General features: G+C 44.5%; 2 protein-coding genes across 14 annotated transcripts in view; both read right to left on the bottom strand.

Moving 5' to 3' along the window:
- LOC119464235 (uncharacterized) overlaps positions 1-6,551 on the bottom strand; it is a 107,054-nt gene extending 100,503 nt beyond the window's left edge. Inside the window, exon 1 of the mRNA XM_049655532.1 lies at positions 6,449-6,551. The gene's annotated coding sequence lies outside the window, so the exon portion shown is untranslated. The remainder of the gene's footprint in view (positions 1-6,448) is intronic.
- Positions 1-14,290, bottom strand: part of LOC119463883 (uncharacterized) — a 119,662-nt gene that overhangs the window by 41,034 nt on the left and 64,338 nt on the right. The gene's annotated exons all lie outside the window — the stretch shown is intronic.

The raw sequence follows: 14,290 nt of genomic DNA, 5'->3' as shown, positions 1-14,290 counted from the left end.
TTCTTGCAAGAAATAACCGTGGCGCGCGCTGTAAAGACTGTAGAAAAGCTGGAAACGGGGTTTGTGTTTGAGTTTAGGCGTAAGAGAATTACGTTTTCCTCGTATATTCAAATTACAAGCCGACGCTATCACGTCTGACACTTGTGGTGACAGTCGTACTTTACGATTTTCTGACGGATTTATTACGAGAAATTCACATTTGTTCCCTAACGCCTTGCGCCATACGAGGGCCTGCGCGATCGGGGTGGTTCGGGATGATTATTTTCCGCCAAATGACGCCCGCGCGTCCGCGCCGGCGTCAGTGAAAATCCTCGTCATCAGAAATCAGCGTCATCAGAAAATCCGACGTGGACACCGGATTTTCTGCGACAAGGGGCCCTTACCCTATCACGTTAAAATGTCATCAACGTGGAAATGACACTCCGGCACAGAGGGAAGGACGTCTGGACGCTGATGCCAAGGCCACCAGAAATGCGCGGGCTAATAAAACGCCCGAACGGCACCAACGCCGCGTAGACGCCAAGTTTCAAGCTATGAGGTCAGCTGTGATGACTCGATGGGCAAAGGAGACTGCCGAAGAGTATACCGCACGCTTGGTCAAATACGTTCAGTGTTAGATACGGCGACATACAAACATATATACATACATCGACAGATATAGCCCTCGCAAAATTCGTGACGTACCCTAAGAGCGTAAACGCATTAAAGAATAAGAGAAACTCAGGTACCCTCATTTGGATTCTGTAAATCATCATTAAATAATGATGACAAAATTATCTAAACAGCACCTATTAGGACATCTAAAGCATACAATGTTGGTGCTTTGTACACCACTCTGCTATCTTGCGCGCCGTTCTTCCTTACATAAGCTGCAAAGTTAGATATGAAATCTGTGCGTTTTGTCTGGCCAACAAATGCAATATACAGAACGGTCATGTGTTTATTTTTAAGTTTCTTTGTCAACCATGCTGTGGTTTGGTCTGGGCCAGTTGGCGGTCTGTCCGTCGGTCACTGCTCGAGTTCTCGGCGAGTATATTCACCCTCACTTTAAAAAAACAGGTGCGTCCGGCGCCGGGATTCGAGCCCCGGCCCACCATCGCGGCAGGCATGCTCTAACCATTAGGCCGCAAATGTATTTGCGCTTATCTGATACGAACACTAACTAGCTCTTTCAGATAGTCGCCACGTGTTGATCATTATGATTATTTACCATACCATGGGCGCCTACTCACAACTGGGTATTGACGAAGAAGCTGGCGGTACATATCGTGCTACCAACAACCTTCTTGATATGTTCACCGCCTGCTGATGGTTATAATGGTGTCCATGCTATGGCGCATACCACAGCGAAATATCCGTTAAGATAGGTGTTAACATGCTGATTATGATGATTGCCATACTATGCACATACCCATAAAGGGGGATTGGGCACAAAGCCCATCGGCCTGTTGATGATGACTTTGATAATTTTCGTGCAATGACGCATACATACAACGAGCGATTGGCCAATAAGTCGCCGGTCCATTAACAATAAATAAGAATACATGAGAAACGTATGGGCGATATAAAGTTTGTCACAGCGTAACACGGACGATCGAGAGCACGTGCACGTGGTAGATTGCTTTACGCGAAAGACGAAGCAACGAAATGGCCAAAATGAAATCGTTTCATGAAACCTTCGCTTTACATATATTCCAACGGGTGCGTTCAATCTGTAGTTTGATTTCCGGTTCTGAGCTACAAATTTCCAAAATTAATGCTTCAATTCTTTTTGCAAGCGGATCTTACACAACTTTATTTCGCAGAGAAACGTCCTAAATCAAAATTCTGCTTCCGGGTGTAATTCAAGCTAGCCGGCGATCACTCGCCACGCTGCCTCCATGTTGACTAGGGTCGTAAGCTGCAAGAATTTCACGGTTTCTCAGTTGTAATAAATTTAATTCGAATGGCTCAGTGTGTCTCAGTAAAGCAATACTGCGTTTCACATTAATTAGAATAGGAAACACCGAACTTCGCTCCCCGCAAGAGATTCTTCTTAATCTCAACTAAGATATAAGCTATTTGCAGCTGTTGGCTCTCTCATCCACATCGCTCTCTTCGTCGCTCTTCAGGTTACGCTTAAGATGTTTCATTTCATCGCCCGTTTTGTGATCCTTCGCTTCTAGTTCAATCAATCGCGACTAAAACACACACACAGAGAGAGAGAGAGAGAGAGAGAGAGAGAGAAAAGGACGTTAACCTGAACATGAAAACGATTCTCAAGCGACTTGACAGTGGTATAAATAGCGATTGAGAACATGGAATGCCGTCAGCGTAGTTTTTCTGGGGCGACTTGCAGGAACATTTAATAACGAAAATAACAACTAATTTAAGAACGCGTTCTAGTGCGGACTAGAAGAGAAAGCTTTAGCACGGGTGCTCCTATGTAAATAAATGTAAAAGGAGAATTTCTTTTTCTCGGCAAGCACTGCACCAAATTTGACGAGGTTCGTTGTATTTAAAAGAAAAACTTAAAATCGGGTAACAGTTGGTTTCGAAGTTTTGATTGACGCCAGCAATTTTTTTATGAATTGGGAGAAATCGCAAGTTTTCAGAAAACAACACGATCAAGTTTACAGCTCTGTAACACAGCAATGAAATATGATATCACAATTCTGTGCATTGTATTCAATGGCACATCTAAAGCGGACAAAATTGGTATACTGCTCGTATACACGAATCTTAATTTTTTTTTAATTGTAATATGGCAATACAGCTTTTGGAGAACCCTAGTACACAGAGTAACGAATGCACGTATGGTATAAATTGACGTATCGAATTTGTTCGCTTTGAATGATCTAACAGATACAGTTTACAGAACAGTGATAGCTGTTCTCGATGCAGAGCTATTAAATTGTAAACTTCGTGCTTCTGTTTTTTTTCGAACTTTCGAATTTCTGAAAGTTATATTTTAAAAATGCATGCCCTAAATCGGAATTCCGCTTCTAACATTCACTAGGATTTAACTTTATCTCTCAAATGAAACAAATTTCATTAAAATTGGTCAAGGTGTTATCTCAGAAAGGCGTTTCTGTGTTTTACATGTATTTGAATAGGCCACATCGGAGTTGGGCCCGAGCTAAAGCTTCCTCTTAAGAACGCCTTCTTAAATTCGTTATTATTTCCATTATTAAATGTTCGTGCAAGTCGCCTCTGGTCTGCTTATGCACACTCTTTTTGTTTGTCGACTTAAAGATGCAGAGAGCATTTCCTTGTGTGTGCAGTTTTCATCTTTCGGTACCAAACGTTATCTGAAATAAAATATCGGAAAAAAATTGTTTTAGCGCATGAGAAGTTATTTTTCTGTTATTTTGCGTTATCTGTATTCTACGTATGGTGTTTTGCACATAGAAGGGTGAGGAACATTCACATACCTTGTCTTTCCTTGTGACAATTCGATCAAGTTTACAAGTGTAGCACGTGATGGTTCCATAGCAGTACTCACACATCTGGTGCTCGCATTCTAGTCTGCACAACGTCTCAGTAACAAAATTGCAGTTCGCGCAGCGTCTCATACCTTCTGCGTTGCCCTGTAATATCAGGCAGGGCACGGAAATATTCTCATTGATTTTAACTCCGAGATACCACCTGTAAATGAAAACACAAACTAAATTTTCCGTGTATCCTTTACACATTCGAAGAGCAACAGTTACGTACTTCCTACTTGACAAATACCACATAATCTTTTTTTTTCTTTTTTTAGCAGAATCGGTCTTATGAAATGTCGCCTGTGGTGAATATCCCAATTCTGTCTCATCAGTGACTTGAAGAGGCGGTCACTACTCGTACGATTATTCGCAATGGGACGTTAACTAATCAAGAATGAACGCGGAGAATAAGAGCATCGGAACAGCCATAATTCTTGTTAGTCACAATCATACCAAGTGAAGGAATGTGATTCCAGAGAAAGCATATAGGCGATTTTACTTGTGAAGTTAGCAGGATGGCTGATTGCGCAAGTAGGTGATTCATAAGCGTAAGTGCACAGCGCGAAGTTTAATCGTAATCGAGAATTGTTGAGCTTGACCTAAATGTTGACATAATCTGTCGAAGAAAAATGAAGGTGGACCAAAAGTTAACATGCCGAAGGTGGCGACCGAACCCACACCCTTCGCGTTACGTGTGCGAGGGTGTGGGTTACCAGATAGGCAGTTGTCACCAGTTTACCAGTCGTTTCCAGATTACCAATTAGGCAGCCACGGTGTCCATCTTCTCGTACACGTTCTTGGTCTTCGTGCACAATATTAGCACTGGGAGTGTTAGGCGACGCCGCTCACGATCAAGGCAGAGGACGTGGAATGTCCTTTTAACCGAAGGTATCGCATGGTTCTTCCATTTACCGGACTATTTCCATACTGCACGGTTCTCACTAAATATTCGGCGGATCCCATGTACAAGTTGGAAGCCGTTATAAGCGAAGCGTTCTTCACACCCACACCACATTACCTTCAATGTAACTCGACACTCTTCGCTCTCGTCCCCTTTTGTTCAGTCAACTTATTTCTTCACACTCGGCTGCTTCAGCTGCCGACTTCGTCGCTTCTTGCGTTTTCTTCTGCCTTGTCTATTTCATTACATTCCTCCTAGTGGCCCATACCCTTTTTGGGGCAGCGGAACAAAAACATTCATATGCCTAACTGCATATACCTGTGGCCCAAGTTGTCTATACGGGCACATACCGAGTATAGTACATGCCCACTTGCATATGCCCCTTGACCCAAGTTATTTTTCAGAGATATTCAGTGGCCCATAACCCATGTGGCCAGTGTTGTATTATCGGCAAGACATCATCCAGAAGGGGCCAGAAGCAGCAGTGCGTAAGTTGAAGGAGGAGTTTGGGAAGTTTCGCTTAAAAAGAAAAGTATGGGATTTTCTTTACCAAAACCACACTCTGTTTATGGCGTATGCCCTAGTGGGGGGACTACGCATTAATTTTGACCACCTGGGGTTCTTTAACATTCACCTAAACATATCTACAAATCTCTGTGCGCGAGGGTTCTTGCATTTAGCTCCCATCGAAATGCTCCGCCGCAGCAGGGATCGAACCCGCAACCTCGAGCTAAGCAGCACTGCGCAATATAGCCATAAAGCTACAGGGTTGTCACTAATTAACAATATTTCAATAAATGACTTCGTACTTATTTTGTTTAGGGCACACGTCGCAATTTCGAAATAGTAGCAGAGCGCTGATGAAGTCCTATCCATATAGTAATAGATGTCATGTGGTTAAGAGATGGCTTAAGTTCGGGGGCTCCTAAGTACATGAAAAATGAGAAATCCTTTTTCTCGGCAACCACTGCACCAAATTCGGTGAGTTTAGTTCCATTCAAAAGAAAAGTTATAATCTAGTGACGTCTTGTAGCGAATTCTTGATATAAGGTATCAACTTTTAATCAACACTATTGAACATCACAAGCTTTCAGAAAACGAAACTATTAAGCGTACATCTCTGTAACTCTGCAAGGTGACAAATATATTGCAATTCTGTAAATTGCATCTAATGGGGCATCAAAAGCGGACGAAACTGATGAAATGTTCGTGGCTCTCAAATAGACGACTAATTTGTGAGGGCGACTTTTGCATACCCTTTGTAAACAATGTACCAAATTCACCTAAGATATACATTCACGTATTAAATTTTTATGTTCTGGGTGTTCTAACGGATACGGCTTATATAATTGCAATATCTGTTATTGGTTCAGAGCTAGAAATATGTAGCCTTCGAGTTCCTAATTTTTTTTCAGACATGCCCATTTTTGAAAATTCCTTTAAAACATTAAGGCCATAAATCTAAATTCCGCTTAGCAGTCACTATTAATTAGCTTTCTCTCTCAAATGCAACAAATTTGATTAAAATCGCCCGGGTGGTTATCTCAAAAAAGCGTTCTTCCGTTTTACATGCATTTGAATAGGTCACATTACAGTTCGGACCGACCTAAAGCTTCCTCTAAAAGCGGTGACGAGAATTAGGTTTACGCCCTCGCCTAGATTAGGAAAACGTAATATTCGAGTTGCCATTCGATTGGAACAGCAATTTATTTGGCCACCATTTTTTGAAAGTTTTTCTCGAAACTGCTGCTGCTGAAACGAAACATTGGTGGCATGTAAATTTGTTCTGTGTTAACAAGGGAATGGCACATCTATCTTCACCAAACCAAGACAAGCATTGCCTATGCCTACCCTGCGCAATGACATATTTCAAAAAAATGAATATAACATAATTCGTAGGTGCCAGAAGTTGCACGAACGATGCTCAACCACTCGTGCAAGATAATTCAGTAATTTAGGCAGTGATTATCAACAACCATCGCTACAGGCGCCAATGAAATCACGTTGCCGTAGACAAGACCAAATTCAATTGCAAGTTTACTGACAAAATAAATGCGAAGGAAGTAATAAATAGACTAACCCGTCATCTCTTTTAAGGAGCTCCATCGGCAAGTTGCAGCAGTCCGAAGCAGACGTACGTAGGCGCACTATCGTGTTAGAAGGAACCTCCGACACGGTGCCGTGTGCATAACGTTGATACCACCGTATTGTTATTTTTCTTCCTGTTATCGCTCGTTCCTTTTTTTACCCTGTAGTCGACGTCACACCCCGCCGCGAGATAAGTTGTGACTCAACGAAGGGTGAAATATCCTGCTTGCATGAAGTGAAGGTATCGTGCGGCGCGGCGAAAACCTCCATCACGCTGCCTATCTCGGAGGCGCAGTATCTGCGCAGTGATGTCGTTCTCCCCTAGCAGATGGCGCCACCACCCAATCTGCAATGACGTGCTATCAATCCAAAAGCAAGTCAAACCCATATTCAAGCAATACACATACCTATGTGTATACATAATCGAAGGAAAGATTTACTCAAGCATCTGCCACGACAATCAATAATTAAGGGGAAGCGGCTACGAGATGGTGCGATGAATCTGGACAGGGTTAATGGGGTAAGGATAACGTTCCGAAATGCGAGTCTGAGCTTAACATCCGACATCGTGTCGGAGTTGCAATTTAAGCATAGGTTGGTAGGCCGGTTGGCCGGTTGGCATTCGGGGCCCGTGGTTAAAGAACGAATGGGGCATTGCAGAGAGAAGTGGGTTGGGCCACTTTTGGAGTCAGAGAAACGCAGAGGTAAATTAAATTTGAAGAAGCACTCAGGAACATGGTGATGATATAAACTTTAATTTTCGAGACGGTGTTCCTGAGCGTTTGAGCTGTGGATCACTCTAGGTGGGAGGGTCCCTCATTCCAGGAATCCTCTGGCCGCGATAGCATCCCGGGCTCTGGCGACAAGACGTCGTTGTTCGTCCAGGGCCGGGGTGGAGATCTTGGCCTCCCACGTCTCGGCGAGGAGGTTCACGTCTTCGGACGTTGTATGTTTGGTAACGGCGTCTTCGGGGCGCCACGGGCACTCTAGTAGCAAATGAGGAACATCAAATAAAATAAATGGGTTTCTCAGGTGTACACGGTTTTACCACAAAAGCGCGGACGCTAATAGGAAAAAGATGTAAAGACTGGTGGCAGCCAGGCACAGGGTAATTGATAATGTAAATAGACAACCAGGCGTCGGTAAAGAAAAAAGTCAGAGGAGCAAAGTAAATTACCTGCGTAAGATCAAAACGAAAGAGCCAATGATGATCTGCAAGAATGGGAAGACGGACATTAAAAAGGACAATCTCTACGTAACACAGAGGGCAGTGCGTTCAGATTTGGGGACAAGGAAATATAGACCCTTTTCATGACGATCTCATTGGTGTCGCTATGTATGATCACGTGGTGACGCGTCCATTGGATTTCTCAGCTCCCTCCGTTGCCTCCGTGTTTACGATGGATGTGCATGAGGCTGGTGCGCTTCAGCCAACCCCTATTCTCTATTTTGGCGGATATCGTAGACGGTGACTGGGTGGACGACAGGAAGCTTTCGCCACAGCTTTCGAGGTACATGTAGGCGCTTTCTCATCTCATTACGTCTTGTCGAAACGTTCCGAGCAGCGTATACGGTGCCTGTACTAGATGCGGGGCTAGAAATGTATTCTAAGCTGTGCAAACCTTATTCTCAATTAAATCAAGATTATACTGTATTTTGCCCTTCATTTTTTATTTGATAATCACTTTGAAGCCACGGTTTGGTATATTTCTGACTCAGTAACATTCCTTAGTGCGGTCGCTATCTGATTGTTTATTTTCTGCCTAATCACTCATGGATGTGATTAGTTGCGGTTGATTTGTTCTTTTGACGTTAAATTAAGGCTTTAAAATTAAATTATGGGGTTTTACGTGCCAAAAACACTATCTGATTATGAGGCACGCCGTAGCGGGGACTCCGGAAAATTTGGACCACCTAGGGTTCTTTAACGTGCACCTAAATCTAAGCACGCGGGGGTTTCCCATTTCGACCCTATCGAAATGCGGCCGCCGTGGCCGGGATTAGATCCCGCGACCTCGTGCTTAGTAGCCCAACACCACAGCCACTAAGCAGCCACGACGGGTAAAATTAAGGCTTGGAACGTAGATTGTTCTGTACTTCGTAATAAATAGCATGTCGGCAAGTCGTACACGGTGTTTCAGCGAACGCTATAATGTTTTTTTTTTATGTTTGCCTGTGGCAGATAGCACAATTCTAGTTGATGAGCTCGTCTCCTCGAAAAGGCGGACATTACTTGCACAAGAAATTGAAATGCAAAATCGAATAATTAGCGAAACTTCACTAATTAAGTTTTTTAACTATTTACCTTGTTCCACATTCAAATTTACAAATTCTAGCCGCGGAGTTCGCTAAGCGGACCCACTTGGAACAAATTCTCTGGATGACACCAGTTTCGAGATAAAACTCCCGAACTTTGTGAAGCAATGCATTGGCGTTCAAGTTAATTTCTTGACAAATGAATGAATTATGGGGTTTTACATGCCAAAACCACGATTTGATTATGAGGCACGCCGTAGTGGGGACTCCCGAAATTTGGACCACCTGGCGTTCTTTAACGTGCACCTAAATCTAAGTACACGGGTGTTTTCGCATTTCTCCCCCATCGAAATGCGGCCGCCGTGGATTTCTTGACAAAACGTCGTTTTATGCATTGAAGCACTAAAGTAACTGGAACGCCAATGCATTTCTCCCCAAAGTTCAGGAATTATTATCTCAAAACTGGTGTCATACTGAGAATTCGTTCCAAGTGGATCCGCCTTGAGAACGCCGTTGTTAGAATTTGTAAACTTCAATATGGGACCACAAGGCAATTGGCTAAAAACTGAATCAGTGAATTTTTGCTAATTGGTGGACTATGCATTTCAATGTATTGTGCAAGTAATGTCCGCCCCTTCGAGTAGACTAGCTCATGAACTATAAATGTGTTGCCACAGGCAACCTTCAAAATATTTGAAAGTGTTCGCTGAAACACCCGATATCATCGATAGTCACTCGCCTACTTTGCGGACCGTCATGAAACGTTCAGCTTCGAGCATTCATGTGCTGTTGGTCTAGTAGTCGCCCACGCTTCTTAGATTGATTCCATTCACTTGTTCTTGAGGCGTGAGCGATAAAGTGGGCGTAAGTTTGAGTATATGTTGAGGTGGATGTGCGTCGATAACATGCGAGGGAACTTACTATGCCAGTAAATGGTGCCACATTCTATGTCATTGTGTAGCAAGCGGTACTCACTCTTGCCCATGTTACGGAATTGAAGTCCTTTCTCTGGAGGTTAGCTATATACAAAATTTGCGGATAACTGAATTTCGTATCCCGCGAAAAACCGTGCATCGTGAAGGACCGACCGCGCAGGCAGTCCTTGTGTAGCAGCTCTCCTTCAAGTTGGTCCCACAGATTCATTCCATTCTTTTACATGCCAGTACCTATACTAGCAGCCAACTACTGCAGAGGTCTTCCCCATTCCATTCCACTTTTACAGCATGAACGAAGCACAGTGCGTTAGCAATCATCCAATTGCATTTGCGACAGCTGAACGCACAATATCAGGGTAGAAGCGGTAATGGTTTCGCATTCGAGCGCTTTTACACGCTTTCGCCTGAGGCAACGCGCAGCACGCCGCTGGTAGCGCCATCTCGTTTACCTACGCCAAACTACTCCACAAAAAGGGTCTATAAGAGTTGCAACATTGCTAAGCACGGGTGTGCAAGAGTACATGCGCACACGCTAGTTTCCTTTACCCCAAGGACGGAGGAACGAAGTGAAAAGTTTATAACACTTCATTAAACACTTCACGAAAGCTTTGCTTCACATAGATTCGAATAGTGCGTTCGACCTGCCAAATTCTTTTTCTTCTTCTGATTATAAAAATCTTGAGACAGCCGGCCTTTTCAGTGGCTAACATTTTACAGCTAATAAAGAACACGGCATCATTCGACTGACTTCGCGAACTAGCGCATTTTCCCCTTGGATCCCTAACGTAAAGCTCCACTCACATAACCCATTCGTTGCCGGGATAACAGCGCGTGCAGACGGGGACAGAGTGAAGAAACAAGAGGACACAGCGCTAAAACAGCGTCACGGACACAGCTTCACGTTGTCCCCGTTTGTGTACGCTGTTACCCCCTTAAGTTGCTTTACCAACTAGCCCACCAAGCCATCCTTGTGAACTCCGCTTACTGGACGGATTATCCCCACGCGACGAACACTCGTACATCGTCTGTGGCTTGGCGTAGCTAGTCCTTCGTCGTCGGAATGGCCGGCAGTCTCGAATGTGAAGTTTAGTTGAGGAAAAGAGACGATCGGCAAACCTTATCGGTGAGAGTACGTGTTTAAGCGCGCAAATAAAAGCTGTTTTACCCGCACCCGACACACTGTATAATTGTTTTTTCACGGAAAGCAGAACTTTTGTATCTCAGTGCCAGTTAATATTAACCCGAGGGGCTTTAGAAGCATTATTGTTTTAGAGATCGCGTCGGCTGTCTGTGGCGTATGCGCTCTCTCCCTCTGCCGAAGCTGCCGCGGAACCGACGTGCTCCTTCGCTGGCTTGTGTGACACGCCGCGCGCAAGGTCGATCCACATAGGTCGCGAAGCTTCATGCGAAAAGCGGTTCAGAACCAATCGTCACCGACATCAGCAAGGGGGGTTATGGGAGCAGCGATTGAAGCGCGACTATGTTTGGCGGGAATAAACACTGGGAAACAAAAAAAGCGTTTTTAATTAAAGCGAGACGCCGTCAGATTCAGTCAACGAAAATAAAATTCCTAATCTATTTTGTAAACGCATGGTGAGAAAAAAAGATACAACTCTATTTTAATTGATCATTATCAATAAATACCTTTTTTCAGCATCCACCGTGAGAGCGCCCATCGATAGCGGGGGGCGTTGACGCCGCTATCACTTGCAATGCAATGCAGCTCTTGCGAGTGCGTGGAAAGGCGCGCTCGTAAAGTTCACCTGTTACAACACGCCCCCCCCCTCACATGTTGTGTTGTTTTGCATGTCGACGTCTGTCTGAATTAGGTGACGCGGGTAGTTTTATTGTTGCTTAACCTGTGCGGTCAAAAGTAGTGAGTTGCGACCAGTCAGATAATTGTTTACTTTAGTTGTTTTCGTGCGACAGCGCTGGCCGACGGGCTTGGCGTCCGACGAAAGGACGAGTACGCAGTCTACACAATCTACGCCTAAACTGTTCGTTGGCTTCAAAATAAAGTATGTTCTGTGCAGCGATGCGATTTCGACACCTGTACGGCTGACCTTTTCCTGCATCGCTTTCCGGGCTGAAACCTCGGAACGCCCATCAAATCGAATGGCGCGGCATTTTAATATACAGCTCTAATGGCAGGCCTCCGAAAACAAATTCCGCGCCTATGAGAACAAAATGACGTCATTTCTGTTTTGAACAGATATGACGTCAAATTATTTTTTCTTCCGATGGAAGTGTTCCCTACTCACACAGATGGCGCTAAGTCCCATAAACCGCCGATAATTAGCCGCCATGTTTTGAACGTATGGGCTTAAGAGATAAGATTATCTGAAAACGAATTAGGTGATGCCTTTAACGCTTTCTTTTGTGAGACATGCACAAGCAGTAACTTGCACGATGCCTTAGAATACATGAATACACCGAACAGTGACTCTATATTTCTTCAACCTGCAACAGCTCAGGAAATAATATCTGTGATACAGAGCCTAAAAAATAGTACATGCCATGATATCGATGACCTCCAGGTGCGGCCTGTGAAACACGTCGCTTATATCATAGCGCCAGGTCTTGCCAACATTTTTAACACGTGCATATCGACAGCAGGTTTTCCCACGAAAAATGCAGATAGCAAAGGTAACTGTAACATATAAAAAGGCAACCGAAATGATTTGGGCAACTATAGGCAGGTGTCAATACTACCTGTGATCTCGAAAGTCTTCGAAAAACTTTTGCACTTGAGTTTATCCAAGTTTATTGAAAAGTACCATCTGCTGACTACACAACAATTTAGCTTCACTAAAAAACAAATCAACTGAACTGGCACTTCTTACACAGAGAGAGAGAGAGAGAGAAATAACTTTATTTTGTCCAAAATGTGGTTAGAGGAGGGGGTAATGACTAGAAGCCTCCCCCGTCCCCCCTTTAGACGGCGGCCGGCAGCCCCTGAGCCGCGGCGGCGTCTTCAGCCATTTGGACTACTCTCGCTTGAACATCTGGGTCCGAGCTGAGCAACACGGCCTCCCATTGCTCCTTATTTCTTATTAATAAACTGGGTTGTTGTGGTTTTGAACAGTTATTGTTATATTGTTTCTTTGGGCATGCCCACATTATGTGTTGAAGATCTGCTCGGTTGTTACAATGCTTACATATGTCTGTGTATACATCTGGGTGATAGTGACTGAAGGCAATGGGGTTGGGAAACGTGTTTGTTTGTATTAGCCGCCAAGCCACTGATTGCCACTTGTTTAATAAACAATGTGCTGCCGGATATCTAGCCCTGGCTAGTCTGTAATGATCAATGATTTCCCTAAAGGAAACCAGCCTATCTCTGCCCGACCGGCGGATTGCGAATGCGTCCGTGTTGGTGTTGGTGACGTCGTCTCGGTCTGCGAAACCTCGAGCCGCGTCATGCGCATTCACGTTGCCTGGCAGGCCAGAGTGGCTGGTCTTCTTCTTCTTTTCTGGGGTTTTAGTGCCAAAAGCAGTTCTGATTATGAGGCACGCCGTAGTGGAGGGCTCCGGATTAATTTTGACCCCTGGGTTCTTTAACGTGCACTAAACGCAAGCACACGGGCGTTTTGCATTTCGCCTCCATCGAAATGCGGCCGCCGGGGCCGGGATTCGATCCGCGAACTCGTGCTCAGCAGCGCAACGCCTTAGCGACTAAGCCACCCTGGCAGGCCAGAGTGGGCTGGTGCCCAGATGATTTGTATTCCCCTTGCTCGTTCTCCGTGGAAACCAGCCTGGAGGATTTTTTGCGCCTTTGGCGAGATGCGTCCTTTAGCGTAATTTAATATGGCGGTCTTGGAATCACTTATTACAATTTTATATTTGGGAGATGTCATTGCTAGTGCAATGGCGACCTCTTCGCCTACCTCTGGCGTTGTTGTTAGGATTGTGGCTGACGCAATTGCATGTCCTCGATTATTGACTACTGCCACTGCCATGGCATCTTGATGTTCGTAGTCGGCTGCGTCTACATAGAGCACATCTTTAGATTTACCAAACCTGCTTCCTAATGCTTTGGCTCTTTCTTTTCTTCGTTCTTCGTTGTGCGAAGGATGCATGTGTTTGGGTAACGGGGGTATATATAGGTGTCTCCTAATGTCCGCAGGTATATCTGTTTTGATGTCAGTTCTGGGTTCATAGTTGATGTTCAGTGATTCCAGAATATGTCTTCCAGTTTGACTTTTGGAGAGCCTCTCCATCTGGGCAGTTCTGTGAGCTTCTATCAATTCTTCTATGGTGTTATGGAGCCCCAGCGCTTCAAAACGTTCATTCGAAGTGGAGACCGGGATCCCCAGAGCTTGCTTGTAGGTTTTCCTGATCATGACGTTGATTCTTTTCTTTTCTTCAGTTTTAAGGTCTAAGAATGGCGCTACGTAGACGATCCGGCTGAGAACAAAGGTTTGAATTAGTCTGATCAAGCTATTTTCTTTCATACCGTGATGTTTGTTTGCTATGCGCGAAATAAGACGCGTTGTCTGATATGTATTGCTTTCTAACTGTCTGATGGTTTCAATATTGTAGCCGTTGTTCTGAATCCGCATGCCGAGGATCTTTATACTAGTAACCAGCGGTATGGGTTGTCCTTGGTTTGCGAAGAGCTGTATATTGGGGACTTCGGTTTT

The sequence above is a fragment of the Dermacentor silvarum genome, chromosome 9, assembly GCF_013339745.2.
Source record: "Dermacentor silvarum isolate Dsil-2018 chromosome 9, BIME_Dsil_1.4, whole genome shotgun sequence".
In the NCBI taxonomy this organism is placed as follows: domain Eukaryota; kingdom Metazoa; phylum Arthropoda; class Arachnida; order Ixodida; family Ixodidae; genus Dermacentor; species Dermacentor silvarum.
This window is presented reverse-complemented; position numbering and strand designations above follow the sequence as displayed.